This window comes from Canis lupus, chromosome 28, assembly GCF_011100685.1.
Source record: "Canis lupus familiaris isolate Mischka breed German Shepherd chromosome 28, alternate assembly UU_Cfam_GSD_1.0, whole genome shotgun sequence".
NCBI lineage: Eukaryota > Metazoa > Chordata > Mammalia > Carnivora > Canidae > Canis > Canis lupus.
This window is the reverse complement of record NC_049249.1, coordinates 25109776-25135954: the sequence shown is the minus strand read 5'-3', so window position 1 is coordinate 25135954 and position 26179 is coordinate 25109776. Positions and strand designations below refer to the sequence as shown.

Here is a 26179-nt window from a genome sequence, read left to right as displayed (position 1 = left end):
CAATTACCAGAAATGGACCAGAGCAGCTCATGTGTAAGTGCCTGATGGTGATACAAGTGGTAACATAGGGCTGGATGATGCTTACGTGGAACAGCAATGAGAGAAAAGTGCTAGTTTCCAAGGGGGTAAAAATCTGTTTCACAAACTACTGAGAGATGTGGTATAGTTATTGTAGCCCAATGTCCTGTGAGGCTATTTGAACTATCTTGCGAGGTGGTTTCAAAAGAATGTTCAAACTACTTTGAGCAACCATAGCCTTGTTTTTTAAAAAGGAGGTGGGAAGTGGGGAGCAGCTTTCAGGGTGACTGCTTTGAAGAAGGCCTCCCTTATTTGGATGTAGGGTCCAGCAGGACTGTTATACAGCAAAGCGGCAAGCTCCGTGGTTGATAATTCTGTTTCCTGAGAGCCACCAGCACTAAGTTGTGAGGGGGAAGGCAGGCATACCTACAGCCAAGGGGTGAAGTCAGAGAGGGTAAGCTGTACCCAGGACCATTCCCTGCTTAATGGCACATTCCCACCTACAGGGACTCAGTGGTCAATGCATCGCTCAAGGCTTACGTAGAAGCAGAAGGAGCTAGACTTTGGAAAAACCCACCCCAGCTCCTGTGGTTTGTTTTTATTCATGGTTTCCATAGTTGAGGTGCTCTCTGAGCCAGGCAGCTCTTCACTTCTGTTGGGAATCTTATCACCTGCCAATCTACATGGCCGCTTTGGGAACGGAAGTGCTCAAGCCAAGATGGACTTCCGCCTTAGCTCATTGTAACGCCTGCGTTCAACCACTTGTGTTGATTCCATCAGAGGAAGAAAGCCACTGAGGCAGAAGCAGATAAAATGCAGATATGATTGATTGCCGGTGCTCCAAGGAGGAGGAGAGGGAGAGGCTGTGTGGTAAAGAAAATCCAAAGTGTTCTTTCTTCATCAAAGTTAAATGTTTCTGAATTCAGTACCTAATCCAGAACAAAACCCAATGCCTGAGATGTGAACTTTCTTTTTCTTCTTCTTTTTTTTTTTTTTTCCTTTTTATTTTTGAGAGCTAAGCACATGTTTCCCCCTGCGTCAGCAAGGGGGAAAAGCGAGTTAAAGGCAACCAAAGGACATGAACTTGAACTGAAGCTTGAAAATATAGGCTGTCTTAGATGGGATCTCAAGATTCAGAGACATTTTGATATAGAGCTGAACATAAGTCTTTTCTCCTCCAAAGACCAGTTACCCTTTGTTCTGGAAGCAGAAAGGTTGAGCCTACATTTCCCAGGGTGGAAAAAAAAAATAAGGCTTCCAATTGAGCAAAAACCACAGTTTTCCCAAGACTTATTTTGGTTCTTTATCTTGGGGCTGGTTGGACATAAGATCTTGAGTTGGAATGTACGTTTGTAAGGGTGAAGGTGTCTCCAAGGATGGTACTTGTAGGCTTTACTTAGAGCTCTGTAGACGTGCACAGTGACCCTTGATGGTTGGGGGTTGACTTGTGGTCCAGGGGTGTCGTGAGTTGTTGCATGCAAAGGACTGAAGCAGGCAGTGTAGGAAAGAGCCTGGCTGCTGTTTCTGCATAGACTCTAGAACAAGACAAAAGGGTCTTTGCTCTGCTCTAGTTGGGGGCCTGGAATCTTTAGCATGAGGCTTAAGAGAGTTAACGTGACCAGAGGGCAGTGTGCAACCCCAGCTATAACATCAGTTTGGGCCACCATTTGGCCCAGCTAATCTAGGGGCAAAATGGAACTTTAGAGGGCACCCTTATTTCACAGTAGGAGACAGTGTGACCTGGAGGTGAGATGGGCTTTACCTAAGGCTTTGCGTCCTGCATTGGTCTGGTCCTCAAGAAGCAGGCTCCAAGGCAGGACTCAATAGGCAAGGATTTTATTAGCGAGAACACCTATGTGGGGGAGAATGTGGAAGAAGCCAGACAAGGCCACGGGGCAGATGTGATCTGAGTGGAAGCATTCTAGACTGCTGTGCAGTCCAAGTCAGGTTAGCAAGGCTGCTGGGGGTGGGGCAGCCAAAATCAGCTGGGGGAGGAGTCTTATGTTTCCCAGGAAGGGGGCCAACTTAGAATCCCTACCATGTCATTCACTGGCCTCTGTGAAAGACTGGCAGTGGATTTCCGGGGTGACAGCTGGGACCCTAGGCACATTCTCTCTCTTTTTATTTTTTTTTAAGATTTTATTTATTTATTCATGAGAGACAGAGAGAGAGAGAGAGAGAGAGAAGCAGAGACACAGGCAGAGAGTTAGGGAGCCCAACGCGGGACTCGATCCCAGGACTCCAGGATCACCCCCTGGGCTAAAGGCAGGAGTTAAACCGCTGAGCCACCCAGGTGTCCCCTACTGACACATTCTCACAGCCACCTCAATGCACTTGAACTTGGACTCACAGCTGGTACTCATCCTCCCTCTCTTCCTTTCTCCATTCTAAATACCTCTCATTTTCTCCATCACCTTGGCAAGTCCTGATGGCTCATGTAGTGGTATGACCAAAACTGTCATTCCTGGGAATACCTGAACCCTTGATAACAAACTCTTTTCAGGCTTGGGTTGGTGCTCATGTCTGCTTATAGCTAGGGAGAAGCCAAGGAGTACCAGGTGATACCCAAGTGGATTGCTTGGATTCACACATACTCCTCTGTGCCCCCATCATGTAAAAGCATCTCTCTGTTCTCCAGATTATCAAGGTCAAGAGCCCCAGCCAGCATAATGATTTCTCTCTTCTCCTGCTGATCCTTGGCCATGAATTCAAAACACTGGTGGCAGCCATAAATTATAGTTCAATGGGCTGTTTGTGGTGTCCCCTTTGGGAGACCAGGACCTTCAACAGGGCAGAGTCCAGAGCTGCAGGGACAGGAAGTTCAAGATCTCCAATGAGTCATTAGGAGTGATGGTGAGTGGAGCCACTCACTGCTGCATCTACCCCTTTGGTTCTTAAACTCATGTATGTTTCCTACTAGAGACCGTACCATGTAGGCGCCTCTGACTTAATAAACATACTACATCCTAAAGGACACACCCTATTTTTTCTGAGGGTTTCCTCTGAGTTGACACTTGAGCTGCACCTTTAGAAGCCTGTTCCAGGAGGTAGGCTAATCACCAAGTCAGCTGCCCAAGCACATATCCAATTAGAGAATGACATGCCAGTCTCTGCACTCTGCAAGTTCCCCCAATTTTCATGAGTGACTTGACTAACTTCAGGGAAGGTGTTGTATTATCTGTAATTTACTTTCAAACACTCTACCATACATGGTATGATATATACGTGGGTGCTGGCGTTAAACTCTGGGAAGCTAGTCAACGTTTAGAGTACACTAACCAGGAGCCCCCACTCTCACAATGGTGAGTTTGCATCTGAGAACTCTAAGGTCACAAAAAGCCTTCAGCCCTTATGCTAGATGACCTCCAATACATTTTCCATCCTCCACACTGCCCAGGGTGGGCCCTAAGAGCTGACGTTGGTGAGAGGTGCTAACCCAGCCTCTCTGCCTCTGGCTTCCTGTAAGGTTCAGCTGGCGGAAGGCAGAACAGATGATTGCCAGCTGGAAGGATGGAGAGGCTGGGGTGTTTATCCCTCTTTCCCACCCACAGCCCAAGCAAGCCCTCTGCGGCTCTGAATCAACAGTGGCTCCTTTCCTCCACGAAGGTTCCAGTTGCTGCTGAGCCGCCCTCCGTTCAGCTACAGCTCCCTCCAGGTTCTGAACAATTCTTCTTCTGTCCCTTCAGGCTTTGGACAAGGATGGCAAAGCCTCTCACGGTTGCTCACTCTGGGGTGCTCCGGCTTCCGTTTGTTATTTCTTTTCACCCTGCCCTCACCCCTTTGTGACAGCGCCTTTCTAAACATTCTTTCATCCCCTTGTGTGAGTGTGCTGTTTTCTGCCAAGACTTTGACAATAGAAACACTTTTATCTCAGATCAACACTCAAAGATTTATTAATTAGTCTGGGGATTTTTAGACATGATTCTTATATTGGTGAAATGCGTGGTGTTCAAGATATGTGAATCAGTTGACTAGGAATGGTGTATGAGTGCCTCTGCCCTTGCACAGAGTATGGGAACCGAGAAAGTCCAAGAGCCTCTTCCTTCTGAATTACCACTTGGAGCTGGAGATCTACCTAACTGTTTAGCCCTTTAACCTGGGAATCTTGATGATAACTAGTCAGTTGGCTGAAACTCTCCAGCCAGTAGAACACTCTTACATTTGCCTCAAGGGAATCCAAGGACAGAGTGCAGGGACTTTATCAAGTTCACAGGCAGGTTGGCTGGTTTTTTTTTTTATTATTATTATTTTTTGTTATATCTCCTTGCTTATAAAAGTCAGTATATGTGTCAGAACTTGGTTAGGACATCTAGACTGTAGAGTGAGACATGGTTCACCCTCTTCTATCTCAAACTATTAGAAGCTACCAATACTACCTGAAAAAACACTCCATCATTGTGAACCATCAAGCTGATTTCAGTCAGATCACAACAGAGAGATGTATTCGTCTCTCCTCCTTGATAAGGGAAGGAGAGAATCATTTTTCCCCAGATACCAGGCCTCCCCAGAGACCAAAGACCACAGTGGCACTGCCCTTCCCATGCCCTTTGTGGATTGTGTGTGGGAGGAGGGAGGAAAGTTTTGCCATTTCTTAGTAAGTGCTGCCCAGCCAGGTTCCCTGGCCCCTTACCCAATAGCTCTTTTCAGAGGCTGGAGTACATAAGGACTCTGTTTTCATCTCTGGGTCCTCATTACTGATTTGGGGCCCCAAGTGACATCAATATGTTATTATGAGCTATATTTACAAATGTAGCATTTCATTGGAGGTAATCTCCAGAGAGATCATATGGCTAAAATCCTCAAATTGTGGGAGAGGAAAAGAGGCCCAGGGAGGCTAAGTGACTCATCCAAGGCCACTGTCACTTGGTGGGCTGCGATGTAATTGGACCCAAATCACCCACCACATGCAGGGTTCTCTATGCACCTGAGGTGATTGTGCAGAAAAACTGGTATAATAAGTTCAAGGGCAAAGATTGTATGGAGGCACGTTGATCAATCACCGAGCAATCATTCTGTGTACCCAGAATTATGCCCAGAACTATGGGTCAGGTGAAGAAGAAGAGACATGGTCCCTCCTTGAAGAATTCACTGTCTGGTTGGGGGCTATCACTAAGCCGGGAAACAGCAAAGCACTAGCTCCCTAGTGTGGAATGGCTCTGAGAACGCAGGAACACAAAGAATGGTAATTTAGGAGATGGGTGAAAGGTGTGATCCATGCTCAGACATACCTGGTTCAAATCCTAGTTCTCCTTGTGCAAGCACTTAACCTTCCCAAGCCTCCCTTTACCAACTATGTGGGACTAGTAAGTCCCTGTGTCATAGAAGAGTGAAAATTCCATAAGATCTTGCTGCTAAATGCTTTGCATGGAGTTGGACTACATGGTAAATGCTCTGCTGGCTGATTAATACTAATTAGTTTATTTAGTAATCTAAAAGGAGAACCAACACCTTGCTTCTTGATCAAGCCTCACAGTACATCTGGTATTCCAAAGAGTTTATTTAGGGGGCCGAAAAATCTTGAAGATGCTAATTAAATGACTGAAATGACCTGCCAAGTAAATATGATCTAGAGACAGGATTAGTCGAGATCAACCAATTACGGTGGGATTACCTGGCCACTGCCATGTCAGGGTTGACTGAGTGTCACACAGTATTCAAGGAGCAGTAATCACCTGCTTTCCCACATACTTCCTCATCTTCAGCCTTTCAACTGGCCACAGAAGCAAGCACAGAGCTAGAAATGACCAAGAAATCCATTTTCAGAGTTGTCTTTGTAGGGCAACTGCCATGCAACTGTGTAGAAATGGATTACTTGTTCTTAAGGTCTCCGTTTGCTAATCTCCTTACCAGCTTCACAAATATCCCAAGATCAGGTTTAGTCCTAGATCACTCTACTGTAATGCAACTCCAAGGTGATAATATGATGAGGCCAGAGTGCACTCCTGTCCCTGAGTTCTTCATGAGTTAATTAAAAAGGTTACCTGCACCAGGCTACCTGCATGAATGGAGCCAGAAAGAGGACATTTGTCTGTCCAGATGTGGGACAAACATTTTGATATAAGGAAAATTAAATAGAATGTTCCAGAATCCCAAAAATGTAACTTTGGCTCAAAAACCACTATTTTAATCTGAAAGATGTTTTCACCAGAGAACAAAGCCTTAATCTGGTGTAAACACTGTCTGAACCCCCATGGTTCAGAATTAGTTTCAGGATATGAAACAAGTGAACTTTAGTTTAGTTAGGTCCATAGTCAGACTACTCATACATAGGAAGAATTTGCTGTTCTCTTAGTATCTGCAATGGTGACAAATCTGTAACCTTTTATGTATTTATTTTTAAAGATTTAATTAATTTATGTATTTGAGATAGAAGAGATAGCAAGAGAGAGCATGAACAGGCAAGAGAGGGAGAAGCAGGCTCCCCACTGAGCAGGGAGCCTAATGTGGGGCTTGATCCTATGACCCTGAGATCATGACCTGAGCCTAAGGCAGACACTTCACCAACTGAGCCACTTGGGCACCCCAGGCCTATAGCCTTTTAGACTGACTTGTACACTGACATGGATTTAACACAAGGAAATAAGAATGATATTTACTGCAAAGAGAAATTCCATCCCTGGATTTGCCCTGAGAGCTTCCTGACTTACCATCCATAAAAAATGGTGGATATAGCGGGGCGACTGTAAAATTTCTTTACCTTTCTTGCATGTTAGGAAATATCCCTAATGAAATGTTGGCAAAGAATGAAAAAATCAGTGTAGTAAATAAGCTCTATATACATGCACTCTACATATCATACCAATACGTGACACAGGTAGTTAATATTTATAATTGTGAGGCATTTTTCTTAAGAAGAATTGAATCCTTCAGAAAGAGTAGAATATTGTAAAGATAACAGGGAGACTCTTTATTATATTAATTTGCTTAACATCTTTCCCCCTCGGATAGCACCTACACATTGGCTTTTAGAAAACTGCTTGGGGTAGAAGGGCTTTTAGGGTGAGTAGCAACTGGCCTCTCTGCTCAACCTCCCACAACCCCAGGCCTGCTCCCACAGCTAATTGCATTTGCTCACTTCTCTTTGTTTGCTTTTGGTGATTATTTCCCTATCTTTAACTAACAAGCTTACGCTGCTAGTTCTCATTTTATCAACTTGAGACATTGTCTGTTGACTTCCTGCCTTGGGAGATGTGGATTTGCTCCTGGACGCTAACCCTGTCCACTATCCACATCATCCCTGTTTCCCCTGCCATCCCCCTCACCCTCCTCCCCACCAAAGACACCACCGTCCAGTCCTCCACCAGCTGTCTCTGCAACTTTGAATATATACCTAGATCTCCATTTCTTGTGCTATCAGCCGTCCCTATCATCTCTTGATCCCATCAGTTTAAATGTGCCAAAAAGAAAAACAGAAAAAAAAACAAACCCCGTAACATCTCCATGTTGAAAGTTCCATTCCAACATGGTGAGCAAGCACAGTGCTAAGACCATAGTAGGCACCACATAAACACCCAGATAAGTGGGTGTCAGTCATGCTTGCCAACACCAAGTTCAAAAAACCAGGGTCTCCCCACAACCTCCTCATCCCTGGGAGGTAGGCAGCAAGTGGGAACAAAGCCAAAAGGCATTTCACAAACCTCTTTCCATGTCATTTAAGGAAAGAGCACCACCTCTACTCTGCATCCTTGCAGAATTCTGAAAGGTCTCTACATCTGCATTAAATTTTTTAAAAATGAGATTCAAGAAAGCAAGAAAGAAGCATCACAGACTATCAGAGGGAAATGAGGCCAACATAGGGGATATCCTCGGGCTTCCCAGTTTGTCTGAGCTGTCCCCAAATTGTTTCTTTGTGTCTCTCTTAGAGACACAAAATGGCCTGCAGGGACTGTGGCATGAGCCTTCTAGCATGCTCTTCATGGAGTCGTAGGCTCTGTTTTGTCCTGACATGCATCTTTGCTGTGCGTGTGTGTGATACCTTCATGGAACTGCATAGAGCTTCTATCCAGGGATTCGAGGGTTTCAGTCATCTTGCTTTTCTCCTTACCCCCCATTATTGGTCCCTTACTTTATTGCACTAGATAGAGCCTGAGTCTCCCGAAATGTAGGCCAATTCACTCCATGACTTTGCTCGAAGATGTCAAACCCAGTGTATTGATCCAGTAGGTGTTTTATCAGAAGCCGGTTGTTTATGCTCTGACATGCACAGAGCTCTCTCTGTGACCTACTTCCCACCAGATGCTGCAAACAGCTGCATTCCAGAATTTAATATAATGGTTTAGGAGTGTGACAATCCCAGACTGCCATCTGACACAGTCAATTGAGGAGAGAACCCCTCCCATTTTTCTTATTTGACAGGAAGAGAAAGCAACAGTTCAGAGCAATTCTGTGCCTTCTTCTAGCATGCCCCGATTTGCTAACTTTTCTTACCCTTGAATGGACCTCTGTTAATTCCACGTCTAGAATGCTGGCCTCCACCTGCCCCCAGTGATAACCACCTCTGAATCCCTCGATCCTATGAATGAGCCACCTTATTAGGCAAAAGGGACTTTCAAACATGGTTAAGGACTGGGGAGATGGGTAGATTTTTCTAAATTATCCAGATGAGTCCAATCTGATCACATGAATCCTTATAAACAGAGACCATTTCCCAGTGGTTAGAAGGAGATGTGACTGTGGAAGGAAGGGGTCAGATCAATGCACCATGGGAAGGACTCAGCCTGCCATTACTGTTTTTGAAGATGGAGGAAGGGGGCCATGAGCCACGGAATGTGGGCAGCTTCCAGAAGCTAAACAAAGGGCAGGGAATCAGTTTCTTTCAGAGGGTCTACAGAAAGGAACACAGTCTTACCCACACCTTGAATTTACCTCCGCATGACCCATTTTAGGCTTTCAACCTACAGAACTGTAAGATCATGCATGTGTTGTTTTCAATCACCAAGTTTGCTGTGATTTGTAATAGCAGTATTAGATAACCAATACACCGCGCTCGTCCAGATTGGCATGCCCTTACAAGATACAAAGCCAACCAATTCTTCGTAACAGCTGGGCACTTGAGAATTGCTTATAAATCACATATGGGGAAATCTCAGCTACCTGGGACTTTTGCAAAATATGTCAAGGTGATGATACTGGAGTTTCTCCAAACAGTTCAGGATTTATTTATGTAAGACCCGAAACATTTTTTTACTTTATTTTTTAAAAGACTTTATTTATTTATTTATTTATTTATTTATTTGAGAGAGAGAGAGAATAAAAGGGGTAGGGGCAGAGGGAGAAGCAGACTCCTCGTGAGCAGGGAGCGTGATGTGGGACTTGATCCCAGGACCCCAGGACCATGACTTGAACTGAAGGCAGATGCTTAACTGACTGAGCCACCCAGGTGCCTCAACATTTTTTATTTTAAACATTTCGTAAGATGAACATTCGCAACTTTTAAGAAGTTTAAAATTTAACATTCTAAGTTAAACATCCGAGTTTAACATTTTAACCTTTAGGAAGATTAAATCCTTTATAAATCATATGTATATGAATATATAATACATATATATATAAAAATACATAGACACGTATTTCTTCATATACACAGATATATACATATATATTCCTTTCTATTTAAGCGGAATACATTAAACTTTCTTTAACATTTTTTTGCAGTGCGTGGGGGGATTTCCTATTTTGAGCATTAGTTATTACCCAATATTATAGCATCACTGTGTGGCTGGCTAAGTACTGAAAAACTACCATATGTAGCAGATTTTCTAGAATGATCCCAATTTTAAATATTCTGTCTCCCTTTCCTTATATTGGTCAAATGACCTTTCCTGATTTTCTGCTAGGACCCTGGTCCTATAGCTGTATGGCTATTTGCCCTCAAAATAATTGGCCCCAAGCTACTGTGCAAAAGGGAATTCTAAATTGTGTGTTCGCCTTGAATAGATTAAAAAGAAATAAAAATATTTTGCAGTTTCCTGTATGTTGCCTTTCAGCCCTGATGAAGGATTTTCTGCCCCAACCGTTTAGTTAGTTGTGTCATCCTTATTGGGCTGCTGGCATGGTGAGAGTAAGAGGCCTCAGGAAGTTAACTGGCAGTCCTGCCAAGCAGTTGATCTGTAGCGGGGCCAACGGGAAAACTCAGAACGCCTGACCCTTAGTCTCACTCTGTTCTTTGACCCGGTGGATCTACTACCTTGCTTTTGACTTCAATAGCAGCCCCAGCGTGTCTCCCAGAGGGGTTCCAAGACTAGAGCCACCAACCAAACCAACCAGCGTGATTATGGTCTCCCTTCTCAAAACAATATTTCCTTTCCAAACCCAGTTGCAGAAAATCTAAACCAACACAGGCCTCCAAACTCCAACCACAACCATCTTCAAAAGGCATATGAGCTGTTGCATTCTTAGCAGTCTGATGGCAGCCACCGAAGTCATCACCTATCAGATGACTGAGAGAGGGGGCTCCATTCCAGGGGGTGATGTGGCTGGAACCAGCTTTGTACACAAGGCCTCCCAGCTTACAATCCTGGCCTCCCATGGTCCTATTTGATTAACTGAGCCACCCCTATGGTTACTAATCGCTGTTAATACAAAGAGGTGTCAACAAGCCTGTTGGATCGAATCTTGTCTTCCTCTGAATTTACTTAGCTTGGCTAAAGAGGGAGGGGTGAGGGAGTATGTGTGTGTGTGTGTGTGTGTGTGTGTGAACTGTGTGGGGTTGTGCACAGGTGTGTTGGTACGCACTATATGGGCACTCCTGTGTGTGCATGCTTCTGTGTGTGAGTGTGTCTCTGGGAATATGAATTATGTGCATGCATGTGTATAGTGCACATGCACTTGTGCATGGAATACGTGTCTCACACATGCAACCAAAGGGAAAACAGAGAGACACGGAGAGATGGGAGCCTCACAGGAAAAGAGAACCAACAGAGAAAGACAGAAAAGCAGACACATGTAGGGACAGACACAGAGAACAAGTGAGTGAAGGAAGCAAGGAGGGGGGAATGGGTGACAGAGGACAAAGGCAGGGAGAAGATGGCACACAAGACACAGAAAAGGAGAGACCAGGGGTGAGAGGCCCATGTCATTTCTGGAGGTAAGAGATGCCCTTTAGGGGAGGCGGTGGAATTGGAAGCTCCTGGAAGGTTGATGTCACTTCCTTGCTATTTTTCTGTCTTTTGGTCACAGGGCTTCTGCCCAGTGGTCCTATCACCCAGCCTCAGCCCCGGCCCGTGAGGCCCCGGGAGATGGAAAACCTCATTGTGGAGCTGTAGGTTTATTTTTTTCTGATAACTTAGCAACATCAAACAAAGGAAGTCACGCTAGTCCTCTGCCTCAGCAAGGCAAACAGTCGCTGCCCCAGCCTGGGTGCCTCCCTCCCAGCACACACAGATGGGGCCAGGAGCCAGAGGGGCTTGCAGGGTCCTTGGGGCAGAGGCCTGAGTCTGGGAACAATAAAAACCCCATCTGGCATTTAGTGCTGAGCAGTGACCAGGGAGAGGGGTTGACCTGGGAAGGGATGTGGCCCCAGCAGGAACCTTCTTATGCTTGTGGGACAGGCCATCTGCCTGGGGACTGCAGAGGGTCTCAGGCCCAGCTCCCCCACAGATCTGCATAATTTGTTTCCCTGTTTAGGCCTGGGTTTGTTGTTTATTTATTTATTTATTTTCATGTGCAGAAGATGGGAGTGGCGCTGGCTCAGTGGTTTCCAAAAGGTTCTGGGGATTCCAGCAGGTTCCATGGGGCTCCTTCGGGGTCTGTGGTTGGAGGGGAGGTGGTCAAAGGAGCAGCGAGTCAGGTCTCCCCACTACACTAACCTGAGCCACCCCACGTTTCTGTTCTGCTTCTGTTTGAAGACTGCTAAGGAAGAGCAAGCATGGAGACCCTGGTGCTGGGCGATGCCAGTCCCAGCACTTGAGGACCTACCTTTCTACTCCAGAGGGTGCAGCTGCATTACTGGGGCCCTGGGACAGAGTGGACAGTGTACTTGGGGAGAAGGGGAGGCTCATTTCTTTCATGTGATTAGGGGCTCTAGACTCTTCCTGGCTGGGCCCCAGCGCTGGAAACTCACCCCAGAGGCTGACTCCCAGGGACTGAAGGCACATCCGTGGGCGGGCAGAAGGAGGGGGGAGGGCACACCCCACCCTGAAGGGCATAGTCTCCTCACTTCGGAATTTCTGGGTGGGGCAAGCCATTATTTGACAGAGTATTCAGCCATAAAGAAACAAAGAAGGTACTTCCTTGAAATCATTGCTACCTTGATGATGACAAATCCTGCCAGAAAGCCAGGGGAAGTCCAGATGAGCTAATTGGTTGGGTTAGAAGGTCAGAATCAAGCTCCATCAGATGGCAGCGGCCGTGCCTTCCTGCCAGCTGGCTGCGTCCCCTGCGCCAGGGCCTTCCAGCCGGTCCAGTCCCGCCCGGCCTGGCCAACCTGGCTGGGGCCCACCCACTTTGTCAACAAGCAGATGCTGTCCCTCGGGATAGGGCATTGAGGCATATGCCATTTCTGGGCTCCCGAGCTGCCCCTGCTAAGGCCGCAGTGGATTGCCCACTGCATGTTCCAGAAGGATCAGAGGACAGGCAAGTGACTGGAAAACCAACCCTCCTCTGTTGAGTTCTCTTTTGAGCTTTCCCCTTGGATTTGGGAGCAATGAGGTGGGGGGACCTGCCTGTGTGCTGAAGCGGGAGTGGGGGCAGGGGAGGCATTCGCCATCAGACAAAAAATGTGACCAGTTGCTCAAAAGCCAGGTGGATAAATCTGCCAAATCAGTGAAACGGCATCCTGTTCCATCCGGAGGGGACAGCAAACACAGATGGACAAGGCTGAGTGGTAATTACATCTCCGAAGAAGATGCAAAATATTTAAATGCCTGCCTGGTGCCGATTCTTATCAGAGGGAATTTTATGATATTGGGTTTCACGAGCAGTAAACTCGTGTACCAAGTTGTTTTTTTCCTCCCTCTCAAAAAAAGTGCCGGGTCCATATTTTACCTTGTAGCAGGTAATGGCTCTGTTGCCTTTATGCAAATCATTGGCACCTTCCACTCGGGCCTGAGTTCTCCCCCCGGAAAGTTCTTCCCCACAGCTGTCTCCCAGCTAGGGAAATCTCTCCATGATTGGACCATAGTTTATTACCGTGTCAAGGGGAACCACTTCAGATGTCTAGCATGTGGGTGGTTTGCATACATGAATCATGCAGGTGTTAATGTTCTTCCAGAAGAACCAGCCGTATCCTTTTACCAGGCGAGGGCCCTCATTGCCAACCTGCCCAATGGGGAGGCTTGCCCTACCGTTGCAGGGGGTGGAGGTGGGGGAGGCACAAGGGCCAGCCCCCCACCCCACCCCCAGGCCTCAAAGGACATTGTGACTGGACTGCTGTATGCAAACACTCCAGGGCCCTGGTGCCTCGGGTCACAGCTCTGACACCCATTCTCGCTCTGTCCTCCTAGCTAAGAGGTAGCTCTTACGCTACCTCCATAAATCACGTGCCTCCAATTCCTGTCTCAGGCTCTGCTTCTGGAACCTCAGCAAAGACAGCACGTCCTATGTTGGTGGCCCCAAAGAGCTGGCATTATGAAGTCTTTCCCCTGGTGTCGTAGATGGCGCCCCAACCCAGTCTGGTTTCTGATTTCTTCTAGAGATTTGCCTGGGCAGCAGAGGCTGTTGGTGGAGGCTTGGCTCCAGCACAAGGAGGCAGCAAGTCGTATTGCTGGAAAGTGCTCTGCCGATTGACCTCAGCTTCAGTAAGTGAATTTTTCCTAGGATGCATCCACAAGGCAGAGCGGTTCAGATCTGAGTACCACAGACTTAGGGTGACAGATGGAGGTGGACCCCTTGCACAGACATCTAAAGGGCTGCTGTGGATCAGGTCTCCTCTACCAAACCATAGCTGGGTCTGAGCCAGTTCTGGCTGCTGTAACAGAATCCCATAGGTTGCAGGGTGGGGGGAGGGGGTGCTTATAAACGACAGACACTTATTTCCCATAGTTCTGGAAGCTGGGCTTAGTAGGTATAGTGTCTGATGAGAGTCTGCGTCCCAGCTCAGAGACAGATGTCTTGTTGGTGGGCCCTTACATGGTAGAAGGGGCAGGGCAGCTCTGACGTCCCTTCTAGAACCCACAAATCCCATTCTTGAGGGTTCCACCTTCATCACTGTGGGACCCAGGAAATCTAACAAAAATCCCCTACCCCTGGACAAGCAGAGCAGGACTAACTCTATTTTGTGCTACACCCGCCATCTCATGTAAAACCCCCCACACGACCTGCCTATTGTTTAAGGCACTCCCTCACCCTAGTTTAGCTATTAAGCACACTCTTATCAGAAACTAGCACACGTAGGAATGCGGGACCTCTGACCTTCAACCGCCAAGGAATGAAAACCCCTCTTTTGCCTGCCAAACCTGCGCGCCAATTCTAACCAGAATAATAGGCTAGTTCAAATGGTCACTATAGGGTGAATCGTAATTCACTTGGCCACCTGCGTGTGGACCGACATGACTGTGCAAATTTCTACGTATGTTATAATCTCATTGGCCACGGACCCCTGTAACACTACTATGCTTCTTAGTCTCGGGGTCCAAGTCCCTGCTCCGCCGTGTTGGGTATAATTGGACCCAAGCTCGAGCTTGTAAATAAACCCTCACGTACTTGCATCGGCATCGGCTCCTTGGTGGTTTCTCGGATTCGCAATCTTGGGCACAACAATCACCTCATTACCTCCCACTGGCCCCCACCTCCGAACACCATCACAATACGGAGTAGGTTCCAACACAGGAATTTGCGGGAGGGGGCGGATGCAAACATTCACTCTATGGCAGGCTGTCTTCTGCCACTTCTAGAGAGTTAGTCCTTTATGTTGAAACACAATGTGACTTGTTATATTGTCAGCTGTTAGCAGCTTTGTGTGAATTAGTTTGTTTCAGAATCCAATGCGACAGTTGGTCCAGGCCGCTTCGGACAGAATGGGGAGGAAAGTCAGGATGGAAATAAAGGCTTGAATGAGGGTGCCTCTGCCATAGGCCTGGGTGATGCAATGGGGCTGTTGACAGGGCAGGTTTCTCCCTGGATATGCAGACAATATTGGTGGCAGTAGCAACAACCCCAGTTTCAACATAGTTCACAGTCACACACAGTCACAGACACATAGTAGGATTTAGAGATGTGTGCTCCTCGACAAAAAGATAAATACTGTAGGATTCCACTTCTGTGAGGTCAAACCCCTAGAAATGGAAGGCAGGCCGGTGGCTCCCAGCAGGTGGAGAGGAGGGAAATGGGAAGCTGTCGAGGGAGCATGGAAAGATTCTGGAGATCGGTTGTGCCGCGGTGTGAATATACTTAATACTACTGGTACGTACGCTTACGATGATGAAGCTGGTAAGTTTTATGTTATGTGTGTTTTGCCACAATAAAAAAATGCTCTTCAAAGACAATTTGGGCTTTTTGTATAGTCGATCCTCATGTAACAGTCAACTGATTGTTGACTTGATATTTGCAGAGCATATTCCTGTTGTGAACTCTCAACCTAAGAGAGAAGCTCAGAAAAACAAACACAAATGAGCATAAAGGGCCTGAAGACCCTGAGAAGCTGCTCCCCAGTTCCGACATATTGAGGCCATCCCTAGCCTGTCCCCTCCCCATCTCCAGACTCTTCCCCACCATGGCCCTGCCCATACTTTGTCTCTCCTGTCCCTTCTTCCCTTTCAGTTTCCTTGAGACCTTTTGACCTCCTAGGCTGTTAACTTATGCCTTCCCAAAGTACATCTCTTTTGCTTCGCTCACTGGTCATGGCTCTCATCCACGACTTGATCAGCATAAGGCCTAGAGTTGAGAGTTGGATATTTATGGAATTCTTGGTCAGGCCAGGGAAGGGGGTAGGGGAGATTGGGGGGTTGAGGAGAGGGAGGGGTAGTGTTGGGGTGGACGTAGAAGCCATCAGGGAAGGGATAGTGAGCACATTAAGGGACAGTGAATACACTTCCTGTACACTGTTGGATTTTTCCTGTCGAGTCAGTGCTTTTCTCTTATTTCTCAGATTCTGTGTGTTTGGGTCCTCGCTCATATTCTCATGAAGTTGTGCAATGCAATTCAGTTCACCACATTCAACAGACCTTGTTGGAACCCACCGTGTCCACAGTGCCATTCAAAGGGTCAGAAATGGCATCTGCCCCCAAGGTGCTTATGGTCTGAGTAAAAGGAAATAATGACAAATGGAGGGTTCTTCCCTAGTCATGCTTAGCCTGGTAACACGGTCTTAGGAGAAGCTCTCACTAAACATGAAGGGGTCTCCAGAATATATGAGTTTATAAGAATGTGGCTCTTTTGCCCTACTTCTGATGACCAGGATTTCTCTAGGAGGGAAGTCTCTCTGACATTTGGGTCAATGTGTAAGGATGTCCCATGCATTCTAGAGTATTTAGCAGCTCTGCTCCCAGACACTAAATGCTAGAAGGATCTCTCACGCATTGTTGTAGCAACCTTCAGAAGTAGTATATTCTGTGTGCTTCCTGGGGGGCCATGTTGCTGGACTGAGAACCACTGGACTCTAGGGCAGACATGGATCCCTCCCCATATGTAGCTCCTATGTGTAGCTTCCCAAAGCATGTGACCCTAGAAACTGCCCCACAGCACTCAGACTCCAAAGACAATAAAAATGACAAAGAAGGGGTCACCTCGGTGGAATAAGTGCTCAGGAGTGGCAGGGAGTTATGCTGTGAGTTTCATCCACCCCTCACCCAAGCCTAAGTGGGATTTCCAGAGCAGCCCTTCAGAGGTTTGACAATGTGTTGGTGTAGTTGGGAGACCCAGGGGGCTGACCTCCAACTCCATGGGCTGGGGTCTAAGTGCTGCAGGAAATTGGAAGGCCAGAGAGGACTCAGTGTGTCAGAGGTGCTGAGTGGGAGCCCCCTGCTCCCCACAGCTGTGGGAGCAGAAGAACTGCCATGAGGCCATCTAGGTTCTTATGCTCATTGACCAGCTTGAAGGAGTCAGGAGACCCAAGCAAGGGAGACTGGAGGTGTAACCTGGAGGAAGCCAGGAAGGCCTGATGAAGAAGGCCGCCGAAAATAAGGATCTAACCATCCAGTGAGGGAGCTGCAGGAGAGAGGGCCCAGCGGTCAGCTTCTGAAAGGGACCTGCCCAAGCATCAGCCTGGATTCCACGAGGCCAAAAGGAACACAGAGCTTAGGAGCTCCCATTGGAATAGGAGCCGTCTGCAGCCTCTGCTTCTCTTCTCTCTCCCTACCTCTTCCCACCCTTCACCCGGCAGGTGACTGAGAATAAAGATTAGAACTGTCCCCTCCCACCCTGGGGGGCACCTCGAGGGCCCAACTGGTTAAGCATGAGCTGGCTCTTGGTTTCAGCTCAGGTCCTGATCTCAGGATCTTGGGATGGAGCCCCACGTCGGACTCCACCCTCAATGGGGAGTCTGCTTCAGTATTCTCTCTCCCTCTGGCCCTCCCCCTCCATGTTCACCCTCTCTTTCTAAAATAAATAAATAAATCTTTAAAAAAAAAAGAAGATGAACTGTGCCTCCTCCCTATCAGCCTTCCCACCCAAAATAATGCCATACTGGGAAAGGAGGAAAGACTATTTCCAAATTGATTCCATGTGAGCCTTCAAGGGACTGTGGGATGTGGAGAGCCCTGAGCCACTACTGGAGTTTTCACCTGGCTGCAGGTGAGGACGAAATTTAAAAGACATGAGAGAGGAAGAGTTAAAAGTTGTGTTTGATCACAATCCCAATGTCTCTCTTTTGGAGAGAGTTTAGGTAGGTTTCATATAATTAGTTTCAGAATAATCATCCTAATTCCCCCGTGCTCTGTAAGCCGCTTCAGGGGAACTCGGTCAGCTTGCTAGGAAGGCAGCAAAGACCTTGGCAATGGCACAGGTTTTAGAAGGGCGCCTCCCCCCTACCCCATTCAGGCAATTAGGCCTCCCCAGTCTTCATTTAGATGAACAGTGCAAGCTTCTGTAATTACCATATTGTCGTCAACTGGAATGTCTGCCGGGGCTGAAAATCGCAATGTGTAATTTGTTGTGATTGGTTTTCATTGAATGGGATAGGGGAAAAAAAAGTAAATTAGCCATAAATTTAGAGAGATGGCACATGGTAAAACTTTATGGAAACTGCAACATTAGCAGAGAAAAGGCTAACTCCCAAGAACACACAAGAGGAAAATTGTACTTCCTGTGAAATACCGCCAGATCCTAGGAGTATAGCAAAAGCTGGTGTGTAAGGACGGTGCTTCTAGTTTTTCTAAGAGAGAAAGAAATGACATGGTGAGGGCTCTGGGATCCTCGGGGTTGAAGAGTGCACCAGCAGTCACAGGCACTCAGCAAGGAGCTAATGGAAACCCATCAGAGCTGTCTGTGGGTCATGCACAGGACTTGCCAGGAGGCTTGGAAGCCAAACCCATTTGGAGGTTTGCTGCTTTACCTTCAAGCCTTGGCCAGTACAACGGTGATGTCTTAGTCAGCCAAGGCTGGTATGACAAAATACCACAGACTGGGTGGCTGAAGCAACACACATTTCTTTCTCAGTCCTGGAGGCTGGGAAGTGTAAGATCAAGGTGCCAGCAGATTGGGTTCTTGGCGTGGGCCTTCTTCCTAGCTTGCAGATGGCCACCTTCTCGCTGTGTCCTCACATGGCAGAGAAAGGAAGCTCTGGAGTCTTCTTATAAGGGCACTGATCCATCATGGGACTCTACCCTCAAGACCTCATCTAAACGTTCATTTCCTTTGGAGAGCCCCAACTCCAAATACCATCGCAGTGGGGGTAGAGCTTGGAGAATCTGGGGAACATAAACATTCGGGCCATAACTCATGGTAACCGTGCTGGGACACAGATAATAGACCCTCTGTCAGATGTTCTCTCTACTTCACCTTGGCCAACACCCAGCTGAGAATGTAGATGGCAGACTGAGCTGCTTCCTTTCGCACACTCCACCAGGCTTTCAGGAGCCAGAGTGAGGTGAAGGAAAGAGCCAGAGCAATGTGGCGTGACCAGTGAGGACCTTCAAGTGATATTTGTTGGGATGAGTGTGTCTGTAGGTGTGTCTTGTTCCAAAAAAGATTTAAGGTGTTTGCAAAGATAAAAAGTATTGGAAGGCAGTAAAAGAGATGAGGTAAAAGGACAGGGATAGAGACAAAATATAGGGCCAAGCCTTAAAATAGAAGGCAAATTAAATCTATTTTGCTTAACTAGGGAAAAGTGCCATGTTTTCTGGGAAGCCAGTGTCATTCTGTTCCATCTCCCTTTTAAATTAAGAGTGAAGCAGTGTTCCTCTCAATTTAGGGGCTTGCATTCTGATGAGTTTGCTGTGTTTTGGTTTTTGTTTGGTTCGCTGACCTTAAATCTCCATTTCAATAAGAAAAGCAGCTCCATCACAGCCAGTGAGTTTTCTTCTAGCGGCCTTCCTCTGGGGATCTTTTGGTGGGGAACTTGGCAACTTCTGAGGGTAGCAGAGGAAGTCAGAGGTTAGGAAAAAATGAGCCTGTACAATCCAGAAACTCCAAAAAAGAAAATTCTGGAAGGAATATCCATTTTACCTCTAGCATTTAGATGGCTCAGGATTTAATGATTTTTTTTTAAAAGGGAGTAAGACTAGGTAGGCATCGTCTACTAGAGCTGAAAGCTCCATAAGTAAAACAGGCTTATCGGGATGATTGACTTAACTTTTTCCTTTGGCTGTGTAGGCACAGGGTAACAGAGTAGGGCTTATTCAACTCTGTGATATTTTTATTCCCTGGAACAAAGGCCATCTTTTCTTTGAACCTCAAGGCTTGTTTGCCAAGATTATCTTTATTCAAATGCTCCATGTTCATAAGCAACACCTCTGTAGGCTCACGCAGAGTAGTTATTTTCAGCTGCAGGTATTAAAACACAAAACAAATAAGAAACAGGGAAGTCACACAAGTATTATGTTAATACTAATGATTCCCCATTATCTATAGGATCCAGTCCAGTTTCTTAGCCAAGGATGAAAGGATTTGCTACATTGACTCTTCTAGCTTGGTGCCTTACTTTTCCTCCAGAAACTTCTGTAAAGAGATTCTCAGCTCCACATTAAAATCTTTGGTTCTCCAATCCAAATCTTCTCCCATCTTCCTCACTAGCAGCCTGCAACCAGTAGTTTATGGCCATTGATCCTAAGTACCTGGCCAGCTTCCTGGCCTTTCAGCCCAGAGAGCCCAGGAATTGGGATTGGGATTACTTGGAGGATTTAAAGTGGGTGGGATCACTTGGGATGGATGTTGTTATGGGCTGAATTGCATTCTCCTAATTTTCACATGTTGAATTGTAATTCCTGATCCCCAGGATCTCTGGATGGGACTATATTTGGAGATAGGCCTTTAAAGAGGTAAATTAAAATGAGGCTATTGAGGTGGGCCCCAAACCAGCCTGACTGGTGACCTTGTAAGAAGAGGAAATTTAAACAAATAAAGAGACATCAGGGATGGGAGCACACAGAGGAAAAGCCATATGAGGACACGGTGAGATTGCAGCCGTGTGTGAACTAAAGAGACAGGGCTCAGGAGAAACCAAACCTGTGGGCCCCTTGACCTTGGAGTTCCAGCCTCTGGAACTATGAGAGATACCTCTCTGTTGTTGAAGCCCCCAGCCCCAGTCTGTTCTTTGTGATGGTGGCCAGAGCACAGGTGCCCTCCATAAAAACTTTCCTTTGAGCTCAAGTTCATTGCAGTCATTCTTCCTCTCCACTCATAATTATTTTCTGTACCATTCATTTGAAAATTAAACAGTTTAAAAATTATTCTGACTCTTTGTGATGTATTTTTCCCCATCCGGTTCTTTAGTCATTCACCAAATCTTTAGTGAGCCCTACTATGCGTTGTTCTAAAGCAATGAGGGCCCCAGATTTTCCAGGTCAGCTACAAATCTGCCACAGAACCAGATAAAGCCTGGAGCACTGTAGGGCTGAGAAAAGTGTGATGGGTTTCTCTGTAAAAGTCACCTTTGTTCTGATTATTAAAGGAATTGGAGTTAAAGAATTTGGAAAACAGAGAGAAAAGCATGACTGTGAAAACAAAAATCACTCACAAAAATGCCACTATGTGGGGAGAATCACGGTTATGATTTTGAGTAATTTTCTTATAACTTGACTTTAAAACTGTGTGTTAGGAATACTTTCCTAGGTTCTGAAATAGCTCTTTAAAACCATTTTTACTGCTGTAATAATATTCTATTGTACAGACTTACTTAATCTATTTAATTTACCATTCACCTGACATCTGACTTTTTTCTATTTGTATTCTTATGATGCTATGTTAAGTAGCCTGGCTCATTAACTCTCCATATAAATCTATTCAAATTTCCCATAGCTTCCTGCGATAGATTACAAGAAGGGAACTACGGGATCATGGGACATGAACTTTCAGTTCTTGGTAGACATGCCCAAACTGCTAGCCTAGGGTAATTCACATGCTGATATGGCTTTTACTATAAAATAATCAGGGACAGGCTATGGGTCCTTCTCTTGCTTAGAAGTGATAACCCCAGACTTAGGAGAAAGATCTTTATAAGATAGAAAACCCCTGTATAATCTTGAAACAATGACTACAAAAAGGTCTCTCTCTTTTTTTTTTTTGTTATTTCACCTTGATTATGACACAAATCATTAAATTTGTCACAATCGAGATGCAATACTGAAAAACTGAGTTTTGGGTTGTTTTTCAGTCTAGGATTTTAAATATAGTACAAAAAGCAGAAGGGATTTTAGAAGCCACCTGCCAACTTTATAGATGACAGAACTTCAGCCCAGGGAGGTGGATTCCTTAAGGTCACGTAACCACTAGTCAACAGGTGGTATCGGCATTCATGTTTCCTGAAACTTCTTCTTCTTCTTCTTTCCATAGAAACTTCTCTTACGAGATTCAAGTCAGGGCAGCAGATAGCAAAAAGGCTATATAACTTAAACATTTCCTGCCAAGCTATCCTCAACTCAGCTGCTAATAAATGGCTTTTCAAACACTTTCCCTTGATTGGTTAATTAGGAGAACAGTGGTTTTACAAAGGATCCAATGATATTTCTAAGTAAGACTAGGCCATGGGTTCAAGCCGCACATTGGCTTTAAGAGGTACAGTTGGAAATGAAGGTTGCCCACCGTAGAAACTACCATGGCTTGCCTGTGGAGAAAAATGAGAGCTTAATGCCTTTTGGAACTTTCGACTAGCTGATGAAAGCCCTGTGCTCACCTCCCTTCTCAGAGCTTTTGGAATGAATAACTAGTGAGAGATACAGCATTATTCTTGCTTATCTTGGAACCTAGGGAAAACGAATCCCTTATCCAAGGACAGTGGGCAAAGCAAAATGTTGTCTTCCTTTTACAAACTTAGCATTCAAAGAACACTAAGTTCTAGATCAGCACAATCCAGTAGAACACAATACGAGCCACAGCCATAATTTTGTATTTCCTGGTAAGCAGGAATATATAAGCACACTTGAAAAGATGAAACATTAATGTTATTAATGTATTTATTTAACTGCGTATATCCCAAATATTATCATTTTAACATGTAGTCACTAGAAACATTATTATTGGGCTATTTTATATTTTGGGGGGTCATATTCAAATCTTTGAAATCTGCATTTACTCTTACAGCCTATCTCAGTTTGGACTAGCCACGTTTCCAGTGCGCAGTAGCCACACGTGGCAAGTGGTTTCCGTATTGGACTGAAGAGCCCTAAATAACAGAATTCAGTCTCCGGTGAGCCCATGCCTATGAGGCTCGTTAGCAAAGTGGAAGAGGTATCTCAGAATGGAAAAGATGATACAGTTGTTTCTATCTTTAAAATGCCTGGCAGCAATGTGTCTAAGTTGTTATTAAGAAATGTGTATGGGAGATGGGGCGCCTGGCTGGCTCAGTTGGTAGAGCATGAGACTCTTGATCTCAGGGCCATGGGTTCAAGCCACACATTGGCTGTAGAGCTTACTTATAAATAAATAAACAAACAAACAAGTAAGTAAAAAAAAAAAAGGGTGTGTATGGGAGAGAGAAGTTAACTAGCCTCAGCTGGGCAGTTTTGAACATTTGGCCAACAGCTTGAATTCACATCCCCAAGTCTCAAGATTGTCTGCTGCTGACCTTATAGGCCACCCAGCCCCCCACCTCCGTTAATCACACCCAGAGAAAGGATCCCTGAGGGCCTGGCCAGGGGGAGGTCTAGAACAGGATGCCACAATTGGCAGAGGGCTTCTCTTATCAGGGGCTCACAGTCAGAGAAAGAAAGTCTCCTTCTTCAGGGAGGGTTTCTTTTGTTTGGTTTTTCTTTTCTTTTTTAGCTGAAGGGTGTTCCTGGGAAAGATGAATGCCACTGGAAGCGGAAATTCTTGGCAATGAGAAAAAACCTTGCCTGATGCAGACACATGCCCCACCCAAGCGATTCCCAGCTGCAAGGGATTCAGCAAGTCTCTGGGTCCCGCTGCCCTCGATCCATCGATCCATCACAGGGGAGGCAGGTCTGGGGAGAGCCAGTCGGTTAGGGTCTATCCCCTTCCTCTCCCCTGTGCCAGGGTTGCATTCACAGCACCCACGCCCAGAGCCACCTTGTTGATTTGAATCAAGGGAGACCAGGCAGGTTCAGCAGACCTTGGCATCTCAGCCTCTGCAAGTGAAGAAGCCTTGAAGCTGCGACCCGGGAATCTGGGGGAGGCCTGGAGACCGCGTGCCCAAGAAGGGATCCAAAGAGGTAGAGGCCCCTATGTCACACAGCAAGGGAGCAGCCACGCTGGGAGTTGAACGTGTCTCTGGCTGGCAGCGCCTGTGCGTGGAAGGAGAGCCTCCTCTGTGGTTTGCTGCTGAAATGTCACTGTGTACTTGTGGGTGCTGGGGATGGAGGATGGAGAGGGAGAAGGAGTCTGGGAGCCATACCGCAGGTCATCGCCAGGGCTGTCCGGGGTCGGGCTTAGGGCCACCAGCGCAACACTGAGTCCCAGGCTTGCTGCTTCCTCCCTCAGTAGATCCTCTTTGTGCCGCTGTGTGCGTGTCGGGCACTGTTCCAGACGCCCACTGTCCAGCAGGGGACAAAACAGAAACCCCTGTTCTTGCTTTTCCCCTCGTGAAGGGAACAAAGTAAGCAAATGACATAAAATAGGTCAGAAGGTGATGAGCAGGGAAGGGGGTTAAGGAGAAGGGAAGGGAGAGGGCTGCCATTTAGGGTGGTCAGGGGAGGCTTTGCTGAGAAGCTGCTGTTTGAGCACAGTCTCCCCAGATATGGGCTGTTAGGCAAATTCTTTATCCTATTTACTCCAAACAACAGTCATGGTAATCCTAGATCCATGCAGCGTGCTTGCTCTGCACACTGCCGAGTTCCTTGCGCACCTGAGGCTCGTTTAATCCCGATGGGCCCGTGACACAGGTGCAGGTACTTACCTCATTTTACAGAGTGGGAGAGAGAGGCAGAGGAACGTGAAGCAGGTTTGCCTGACGTCACACAGCTCATGATGGGCAGGCAGGTTGAGTCCAGAGCCTGCCCCTTTCTCTGCCGCCCTAAAAGGGGTGGTCCTGGACAGGGGTCTCAGGGAGCAACCCCGACAGGAAGTGATCCCAAGCTAGGCATTGCCCGGGGCCCGTGCTTTATCTGGGCAGCTCCTTCCCGGCGCTTCCATCCTTCTGTGTCCAAAACCGAGTAACTGACTGTTGTTCCATCACCTACTGTTCTCGAAGCCTCATGCCGGACTTTGCAGAGGATACTCAGAGGTGGCGTGGGCTGGGAAGCCGGTCCTAAGCAACAGATGCTCGCTTTGGGCCGAGAAGCAAACCCGTTAGAAAGGGAGGCAGGACGAGATGTCACCAGAAGGCTGCGCGGGCGGCCGGTGTCATGGGGGTCAGTCCCCTGGGGGGCGGCGGGGTCCTGTGCGGAGGAAGCGGGGAGCAGGGAGGGCCTCGCCCCTGCAGGAGCCGCACAGGGTCAGGCCGGGACAGTGCGAAGGCACATTAGGGAGAGAGTGAGCTTATCAAGCACAACCCCATTCTGCAGCCTGTTTCCCTAGAGGTGTTAAGATTAAGAGGCACCAAAGCGTTCCCAAATCCTGACTCGCTGTCCTGATTTAGGGGGGCTGCGAAGCGGGGCCATTGACAACATCGGCAAATCCCAAAGTAATCTCCAGCTGCTTTGATCTCCTAAGTACCCTGCTGCCCTGGACGCCCGCTGCCGTGGCCAGGTGGGAAGCGGGAAGACTCCTTGTCAGTGGGAGAGAGGAAGAAGAGGAAGAAGGAAGAGAGGAAGAAGAGCCCCGAGGACTGGCAGCCGGGTGAGCTCTGCACATCTTCCTACTTACGCTGACCATAGGGGGCAGTTTCTCTTTGTCTCCGATTCTGCATCCTGTGAATGGAGGGCACAGTCCCTCCTGCCCCCGCCACCCCCCCGGAGCCAGCCTCCGTGTGGAGGACACTACTGGCACTGCCCCCACCCCCGGACCTGCTCGGAGCTGGCTCCCCAGCACTCCTGTGCACCCATTCCCGGGGTTTCAGGGTTTCGGGGTGCTTTGCTTCCAAAGACTCCAACTGGAGACCTCCTTTTCAGTGGGTTGCCCTTGGGCTGGGGTAGCTGCTTCTCCCCGCTCTTGCTGGGTTCTCCTGGGAGCACCTCCGCTGTAAATCCCTCCCACCCGAAGCTTCCCCTGAGCCTACATCTAGTGAACCCAACTGAAGACAGTTTCCAAAAGCATTTTGCAAATTTGCACGTGAGACACGTGCTTGTAAGCAGTTACCATTTGAAGTCGCTTCAGAACTGACTGTACAAATCTTACTTCTCTGAATTATTGGGGTCCGGACAGAACGAGAGGCCAAAGGGGACCTGACGCTGGTTGTTCTATAATGTACTGAGCACCACCCCACCCCCTGACTCTGTGCTTACCACCCCATCACCAGATCGACTGGGAGCCTTCATCTTCTTGGGCCTCTGGGGGCCTCCACTGCTGCTCTGTCAGCTAAGGCTGCACTGTTTTCCACCCCAGGGGTCGTCAGCTTATTCCCACTACGGTCCCTGCATGACCTTTCTCAGGGCTCCAGGAAAAAGCCAAGTCTTGAGCGTCGGACAAGGGCCCAGGCCGGATTCATTTTTGAGAATCATGTAAACAAGGTGCATGCTTTTGGAAATTGTCAAGGGGGCAAATCATGAACTCAGATTTTTTTTTTTTTTTTGAACTC

At 47.1% G+C, this 26179-nt stretch overlaps 1 long non-coding RNA gene across 5 annotated transcripts in view; it reads left to right on the top strand.

Annotated features, from left to right (window-relative positions):
- The window catches only part of LOC106557950, a 159490-nt gene that overhangs the window by 69404 nt on the left and 63907 nt on the right, over positions 1-26179 (top strand). For 4 of the 5 annotated variants that reach the window (XR_005380632.1, XR_005380631.1, XR_005380634.1 and 1 more), the window contains 3 exons: positions 13650-13754; positions 23311-23717; positions 25082-25281. This is a non-coding gene — a long non-coding RNA (uncharacterized LOC106557950). Of the gene's footprint in view, positions 1-13649; positions 13755-23310; positions 23792-25081; positions 25282-26179 lie in introns of all 5 variants that reach the window. The other variant, XR_005380633.1, reaches the window with a different exon arrangement.